The 9,245-nt window shown below is 32.5% G+C and overlaps 1 pseudogene; it reads left to right on the forward strand.

Annotated features, from left to right (window-relative positions):
• The first annotated feature begins 1,175 nt into the window (after positions 1-1,175).
• LOC125840006 (cyclin-D3-2-like) lies at positions 1,176-2,503 on the forward strand (annotated as a pseudogene).
• The last annotated feature ends 6,742 nt before the right edge of the window (positions 2,504-9,245 follow it).

The raw sequence follows: 9,245 nt of genomic DNA on the forward strand, positions 1-9,245 counted from the left end.
CGGCCCCAAAAAAAAAGTCATACAATGTGCTATTACAAATTTAGCCGGCCCCGATACGGAGATCAGACATAAGCTTCTAAAAAATATCCCATCAACATCAGACATACGTTGACATTTTAGATCAGCCCTCTTTATAAACGTTGGTAAAACAAAGAAGCAAATCATCTGTCTCTCTTCATTAGTACTTATTCCTTTTTGACTTTGGAGCAAAAAAGGAGTCAAATCTTGGATTTGTTTTCACTTCAAAACTCAAAGATCTTTCAAGAATGTTCTTCCTTAAATGTTTGCATTTCCTTAATTCAATAGAGGTATCGCTAAATTTTCATTTGAACAAGAAAAATAAGCAAGAAATGAGCCTACAAAACATTAGTCAACCTCTTTCTCATGACCAAATCAATAAAATTATTGAAGGCATCTCTATTTTACTTCCCGGGTACTAGAAAATGTACTTTTCAGGACTAAAACTACGTCGTCCCACGATGGATTTACGCATCATAAGCTCTTCATTGGAAGTCTTGGGCTTCGTACTACGTCTGAGACTCTACATCGAATTTTCTCCGCCTATGGAGAAATCAAAGACGCGTTCGTGGTTAGAGATAAATTCGGTGTGAGCAAAGAGTATGGCTTTGTGATTTTCAAGAATATAAGGAGCATGTTAATGGCATTGAAAGAGCCTTACAAGAGTCTTGATGATAAAATGACAATTACAAAAATTGCTAGATCGAGGATTAGAGATGTAGAGGACGAGTCTCTACGTACTATTTACGTGTCCATGTGTCCAGGTAAATTGTTGGAGTACTTTTTGTCTTATGGTGTCATAGAAAAGGGTCCATTTGGTTTCGATAAGGAAACAGGAAAATCAAGAGGACACAATTTGACTTGTGAAATGGCCATCCCGAAGACAATGATGAAAAATCCACATGTTGGTCCTAATTTAGATTTCGATTTTGGACCCGGTCTACATGACCGTTACAATAATGCAAGATCAAGGTTCGATGGTTGTAGCTCGAGGTTAGAAGTGTCACAAGTTGGTACTCCCACCCAAAATCCCTTTGAAAAACAAACACGTTAAATAATAGAGATATTATATATATGATTTGAGTTTTGGGCTTACCTTAAAGATAATGAGTAGTTCCTTAGCTTCATTGTCTTCTTCCCTGTAGAAGAAGGAGAAGATGGTTTTCCCTTTAGATTCCCAGCTCCAAAATCCAATTTCTGGTCTTGTTGATGGCCTTTACTGTGATGAAGATCATCGATTCTTGTATGATGATTTAGGTGAATGGTCTAGTTTAGATGTGGGAAATGAAAACGTTAAAAAGACTATACCTTTATTAGAATGTGACATGTTTTGGGAAGATGATGATGAGCTTGCCACACTTTTATCTAAGGAAAAAGAGTTTCATTTGTGTTTTCAATTTTTAATCTCAGATGGGTCTAGAAAAGAGGCTTTGGATTGGATTTTGAGGGTCATTTCTTACTATAATTTCACTGCTACCACTGCTGTTTTAGCTGTGAACTATTTTGATAGGTTTGTGTCTGGATTCTGCTTTCACAAGGATAAGCCTTGGATGAGTCAGCTTGCTGCTGTTGCCTGTCTTTCCATTGCTGCTAAAATGGAGGAGACTCAAGTTCCTCTTTTGTTAGACCTACAAGTATGTGCAATGCTGGTGTTTGTATAAATATCTGTTTCTCTGTTGTATCTAATGCTGATTCTCTGTTTTTATTGTTTTAGGTTGCTGATTCAAGATTTGTTTTTGAGGCAAAAACCATACAGAGAATGGAACTCTTGGTGCTTTCTACTCTTAAGTGGAAAATGAATCTTGTGACACCATTATCTTTCATTCATCATATTACGAGGAGATTTGGATTCACGACGAACCAGCATTTGTATTTTCTTAACAAGTGTGAACGCCTTGTTCTTGATATTATCACTGGTACCTGCTTTAGATTTTGATTGTTTCATTGATGAGATAGAAATCATTTATTGTACAATTAGTACTAGTGATAATTGGTCATCAAACTAAATGCAGATTCTAGGCACTTGCATTATTCTCCATCTGTTATTGCAACTGCATCAATGTTTTATGTGATCAATGAGATTGAGCCTAACAATGCTATGGAATACCAGAATCAGCTCATGAGTGTTCTTAAAGTCAAAAAGGTCTGTTATCTTTCACATTTGAATTAATTTTAAAATCTAAATTTGATTAGCATTGACATTAAAGGTCTTGATCAATAAACAGGACAGCCTTGAGGAATGCCATGATCTTATTCTTGAGCTAATGGGCACTTCCTGTTACAACCTCTGCCAAAGCCTCAAGCGCAAACATCACTTCGTACCTGGTAGTCCAAGTGGTGTTATTTTAGTAGCGAGAGCTCGAATGAATCATGGTGATCAGTAGCATCTTCGATTTCATCCTCATTTGAGCCTCAGTATAAGAGAAACAAAACTCAAGATCAGCGAATGACACTAGCTCCACTGGGTATAAGTAATCTTCACTAATCAAAATATTTGTAACTTGAGAGTCAAATTATGCTAGTATATCGAGTGTAATCTCACAGATGAGGTTTAGAGGGAGTAAGGTGTACACAAACCTTACCCTTACCTTGTAAGGTAGAGAAATTGTTTCCAATAGACCATTGACTCAAAAAAAATGTTATCGAAGCAGGACTGCGCATATATAATATATAGAAACAAAACAACAATATCAAATGACTAATTTAATATTATTAAATTAAAATTTAAATACTCAAAACTATGGTGATACTAGAAGTTGCAGTTCTTCTAAAAACGTACGTTTTAAAAATTCATGTAATTTGAAAACCTGATATATAAACCTGAAAAATAGAGTAATGACTAATGACCTGCTATCTATGACCAATCAAATAGAACTAATTGTGTAGAGATATTTTTACACCGTACGTTATATTGATGAATCATGTCAGCAGACACTACATCTTGATACACGTTTTGTCAAATAAATTCTTTCTGATATATATAATTGGGCATTAATGTTGTCATCGTTGTAACTCAATAGTCACATGTTTTTGTTTTGTCAAAAAAAAAATTAGTGCCTACTTGTAGGTCGAATTTCTTATTTCTAACTTATATTCAAACCAAATGATCCCTTAGGCGCCGTTTGGTTACGGTATAAGAGGACGTGTTATTCATGTATAAAACATTATATCAGTTTTACTATGTTTGGTAAAAGTTTTTTATTAGGTTGAAAGTCAACATGACTTATACTATGTTTGGTTGATAAGTTCTAAATATTATATAAAAGTTATTCATGTATTAATTTTATACGTTGTTTGATTGCGTTTTTTGTAATCCTACATAATTAATACCTACATAACTTATGAGGTAATCTATGTATAAGTTATGCGGGACAGAAGGTAGAATAAGTTATGTGGGTATTAGTTATACATATATTAAAAAGATAAATTACACATTTATCCCTATTAATTTATTTTAAAATCTTTTTTATTGAAAACTTTACTTAACTATTCCATTTTCCCAACTATTTTTGTTTCTTATTTTTTTTTTGGGAAAATGCATAAGTATCCCCCAACCTATGCCTGAAATCCCAGAGACACACCTAACCTTTACTAAGGTCCTATTACCCCCCGAACTTATGTTTTAATTAATTTTCTACCCCTTTTGGTCCTACGTGGCACTATTCTTGTGGGCCTAGCACGTGTTAACAAATTTTTCAAAATAGTGTCACGTAGGACCAAAAAGGGTAGAAAATTAATTAAAAAATAAGTTTGGGGGGGGGGGGGGTAATAGGACCTTAGTAAAGGTTAGGTGTGTCTCTGGGATTTCGGGCATAGGCTGGGGGGGTACTTATGCATTTTCCCTTCTTTTTTTTTTATATAAACGACTTTTTATTTATTTTCATTTAAAATTAAAATATAAATATTTATTAATATTATGAATCGGAATGTATAATTTTGATAGCACATATGCTAATTATATATTCACATTATATATTACTAAATATATCTACATATTTAATTATCATGTATTAATTTTTTACTAAGAATGTGAATTTCTATATAATTTATATATTTGATATACTAAAAATGTACAAACAACACATGTGGCATATTGATAGAATTTTACATCATATAATATATGATAGTATAATGTACTTGAAATATATTAATTGTATTTTATTTTTATAAGCTTTAAACATTAAAAAAAACAAAGAGGAAAAAAAACACAGAATTCCTAGTTAAGTATAGAGAAAATTCCTTTTTTTAAGGGAGAATTTATACTATTTGCTTACTTATTTTATTTGTAAATAATATATATTAATTTATATCAAATTCAATATTCAATAGTTAATAATTCATGTAATGTAATCTCTACATAACTAAATAATACCTACATATAACTAATAATCGCATAATTAATACCCACATAACTAAACCCTGCATAACTAAACCATACATAATTAATACCTGCATAACTAAACTCGCATAACTAATATCTGCATAACTAAACCTTGCATAACTAATACATGCATAACTCTAACCAGTAACCAAACGGCCCTGTGTTATGTGAGATACATAAGTACACATGACTAATGACTTGGACAACTTGTTTATTGTCAACATGATGCAAAATCATAGCCAAAACCTTCCTCTCTCTTTCGGTTTCCCAGTCCGCCGCTGTTTTTGAAATTTAAATAATTTGAATTTACGTCGAGAATTCATAGTTTAGCAGGTAAAGTATTTCTACCAAAGTAATTACACACCTTGAAGTTAAAAATATTTGAGACTTTTGATTAAAAATGATAAAGTGTTTACTACTTTACCATAATCTCTAATTTGTTTTTAGCCATATCGGATGAGTGAGATATGACCTTTCGAAGTTGGGCTGTCTAGATAAGGAAAGTCAAAACCGGATTTTAGAGGGGTATTTTGGTCTTTTCCTTACCCAATCAGATTTAGTTCGTTTTTAGTAATATTTTAAAGGTATAATCCTATTAGGTTCAGTTTTATAATCCTAAAATTAGCCCAGGGTTTTAGTTGAGAGTTCAAGAAGAGAAAAGAAGAGAAAAGAGGAGAAAAAAGGAGAGGATCAAGCGTTCATCGAGATTCTTGCGTGTTGTAGCGGATTTTCGCCATGGATTTGATCCCTAAGAGGTATGTAAGCTTCCATAGTGTTGGGTTTGTTCACCCACACGCCAAACATGTTATTTTTAGCACAAATTTCATTCTTGAAGTTGAAAGATTTGAGTTCTTGATAGGTGTTCTTGAAGTTCATTCTAAATCTTGTTGTGTTGGGTTTTGGATAATTTCTTGAGATAAAGTGAGTGTTTTAAGGGATGTATTGAGTAGATTAGAGTGTACTTATGTTAAGAAATCAATTCTAAGTGATTGGGGAAGAAACCATTCGATTCTAGGCGAAATGGGGTGAGAAAACAAGAAAAGAAACTTATTGAATTTTCTGGGTTGGGGCCTGGCGCGATGCGCCTGCCAGAGCGCCCCAAACCCACCTCTGAAGTTTAGGGGCTGGCGCCCCGCGCCACCCATAGCGCCAGGGTCGCCTGCCCCATCCAGTTTGTCGTTGGTTTCCCCGTGTGAGTTCGTTTAAAGTGCACCTTCACTCCTTTTCGATTCTAACTACTTAAGCTACTTCTAAACACCTAAAATCAATCCTAACATGATCATAACCTTGAATTCATAATTCAAATTCAAGGTAGAGTTAAGAGTTAAGTTTTGAGAATTCTTTCGAACATTCTAAGAAAGTCCCTTTGAGTTCTTTTAAGGAGTCTTCTACAACTTCTAGTAACTTGTTTCAAGACTCGAGCAAGTGAGTATGAGAATATATTCATGAGTCTACTTTGTCATCACGAAATCCTTCAAATCATGAAACATAACTCTTGAATTCATAATTTACATTCAAGAGAGAGTTAAGAGTAGAGTTAAAGAAAGCCTTTGAGTTCAATTGCGAATCCTTTGAGATCAACCGTCGATTTGAGTTATGTTTTGAGTAAGTAAGTAAGAGAATGAGAAGAGTCTTATACATGAGTTTCATATTGTTATGTAGACCATCGAGTCAAGTTATTTCATGCTCATAATTCCGCATGAACTTCGTAAGTTGAGCATCTTTCAGAGAAGTAGTATCATTGAAGTTCTTGAGTTCCAAGTATTGAGTTCTATCTACGGTTATTGAAAACCTTGCATTGAGTCATTCATGTCCCTAATTCGGCATGAACCATATTTTAAGAAGTCTTTTACAAATGTTTTAACTTTGTTTTAAGACTTAAGCTTTGAAGTTAAGTAAAGAGTAAGAGTAAATTCTTTTATAAACGTTTAGACTTCGTTTTAAGATTGAAAGTTTCAAGTTAAGCAAAGAGTAAAGAGTTGAGTTCATTTCTCAAAAGTTATTAGGGAACTAAGTATTCCCAAAGAAGTTTATAAATGTTTTCACATTTGAGCAAGAAAGGAACTATGATATCCAAAAGAGCCTTTGGGCTAGTTTTCAGTAAAGGGAACATCGATTCCAAGAGAGCCTTTGGGCTAAGCTTTGAGCAATTATCTCAAACTAAAGAAAACGGTGTTTGAAACACATATGAGCTAAAGTATATTTTGGGAGTAGTATTGAGCACCGAAATGGGGACGCAAGTTCATATTAACTCAAATCTCCATAAGAACCATGTGGCCAACATGGGATTTAACGGGTCATACTTTTTAGATGATCACGTAAGTTAAGCTAGTGGATCCACTAAGTTAAGTAAGGTCCTATACCAATGGAAAGGTATAGGATGGTCCTTGGTAGCACGAGGTAAAGTGATGTATCATCACTATAGCTCTTAAGTGATGGTTGTCGGTTAGAGAAACTCCCACAGAAGTTATTGTATTTTATATACATCAGTTTATTGTATTTTTACATACATTTCAGAATTATGTTGTATCCTTGCATACACACAGAGTTGACAACATGTTTTTAAACAGTTTGTTCTTTATATTGCACTTGTTTTAAATTGCTTTATATTGAAATGAGTTCAATTAAGTAATTCATGAGTTTGAGTATTTCAAGTCGAGTATCATATCTTTGAAGTCGAGTATCTAATCTCTGAGTTGAGTATCTTATCCTTGAGTACTTCTGAGTTGAGTAAGTTTGAGTAGTTTTGAGTATCCTTGAGTAATCCTTTGAGTTGAGTGACTTGAGAAAAGGTAAGTATGTTTCTTTTTTATCAAGATTCAAGCTTATGTTTAAGTTTTAGAATTCCCCTTACATGCTCGTACATTCCACGTACTGAGCCATTTGTCCTGCATCTTCTCATGATGCAGACACAGGTATTCAGGATCATCAACAGGAGATTTGTTGATACATCCGGGAGTTCGAGTTAGCTATGGTGAGCCTCCTTATTTCCGGAGGATTTCATTTACTTTTCAGTTTAGTCAGGATGTCGTGGGTCTTGTCCTGACTTCCATCTTTATCAGTTAGAGGCTTCATAGATAGTCAGTATAGTTGAGAAGTCTGTATTATTCACTTATTTTACTAAATGTTTTAAAGACTTAAGTTGCCTATTTTATGGCGAGTTGAACAATTTATTTTATTAAGAGTTTTCTTTTGAGTTAAATCTTTCTATTTAAGTTTCATGAATTTTATTCAATTTTTATGTTTTTGCATGCTTGAGTTAGTCTTCCGCTTGTAGTCAGCCAGGATGAGGGTTCGCTTGGGGACCAACAATGGTCTTCGAGTGCTGGCCATGTCCAGGGTGTAGTCTCAGATCGTGACATGAAATTATGTTCATAAGACAACTTTGTATTGTATTATGATTTTAAAATATAAACTTTGTGTTTTGTGATTTTCTTTTAGATATTTGAGATATTTTCCATATTTTATTTTATTTAAAGAGCTGAAAGACAAGAATTAAAGATCATTCTTTTTTGAAAAAAGAAACACCAAAATGAAGTACGAATGACACAATAGAAATGCTTATAATTATTAGATAGAATAACATGACATGTTTAATTTTTTACTTTTTAGTGGTTCTCAAATATTTGTAATCAATGAACAATATCAGAGAACATGCTTGGTCTGTGAAGTTTAATTTTGGAAATTAATGAAAAATGTGTCCTCTCTATTTTTTGGATAGCCAAAAAATAACTTCCAATAGTTTGAGTCATCACACGAAATTGAGAGAGCAAGTTTTCTAAATCATAAATGATGAAAATTTATTTGCGGGTATTTATACTAAAATCTTAGCTAATAGATATATAAGGTATGTTAGAATATACACAATTACCATTTAACTATTGTTAGTTAATGTATATGTTTACACTATTAAATGACTTTAACTATAATAATAGTGATTTTGTATAAATAGCCAATAAAGATAAGTATTTACCATTATATATAGATATATGATCTTAAGAAAAAACAAAAAAAAATAACATAGAACAAAGTCAATGTTGCACCATCACTTACCTATAATAAGCGGAAATATTGCAAGGGGAAGGGAAAACTTAAACTACTAAAGAACACATAAATAAACATCATGGAAAGGGGGAAAATTGGAGTAATAATTATATATTTTTGACAAAATAGCAACAAATGGGAGGAAAAAACAAAGAAAGAAGGAAAAAACGAAATAAATAGGGAACATGACAAAAAGTTTTCGATTTTAAATTTTGGACGTAAAAATTCTTGATAAGGAGTATTGTAGCCAAATAAACCTTAAACGGTCTGAATTTGAATTAATCAGATTTTAATATGAATAGCAAACATGAAACGAGAAATTTTAAAAATGACAAAAAAGATGTGTCTAGTTACCTTAATGAGAGAAATTATAAATGTGATCCTTAATATTCTAAAAAGGGAAATACTGCATAGTTTAAGAATCAAAATTTATAAAGGATACAAAATCAAGAACTTTATGAATTGTTAACCATCTATGAAACTACAAGACATATTTATTCCTACAATAATTAAGACAATTATTCCTATCATAAATTTTATTTTATTTTTAGAAAGTAGAATTGGTGTGAATTCAAATCATCAAGATACAAACAAACAAAAAAAGTTCATACAAAATTCAAAGTAAATTACATAAATACATCAAAATAGAAGAAACGAACAAATCTTTAAATTAAATTAAAATGGTTCTTCATCACATAAAAATACTGAATGATTATGCTTAGCAAACGTCTAACATGAGATCCTTAATATTCTGAAAAGAAAAATTACCCATGGTGTACATGAATCACAACTTAAAAGGGAC

The sequence above is a fragment of the Solanum verrucosum genome, unplaced genomic scaffold (assembly GCF_900185275.1).
Source record: "Solanum verrucosum unplaced genomic scaffold, falcon-dt-bn FXZP01000177.1, whole genome shotgun sequence".
NCBI classification, from domain to species: Eukaryota; Viridiplantae; Streptophyta; class Magnoliopsida; order Solanales; family Solanaceae; genus Solanum; species Solanum verrucosum.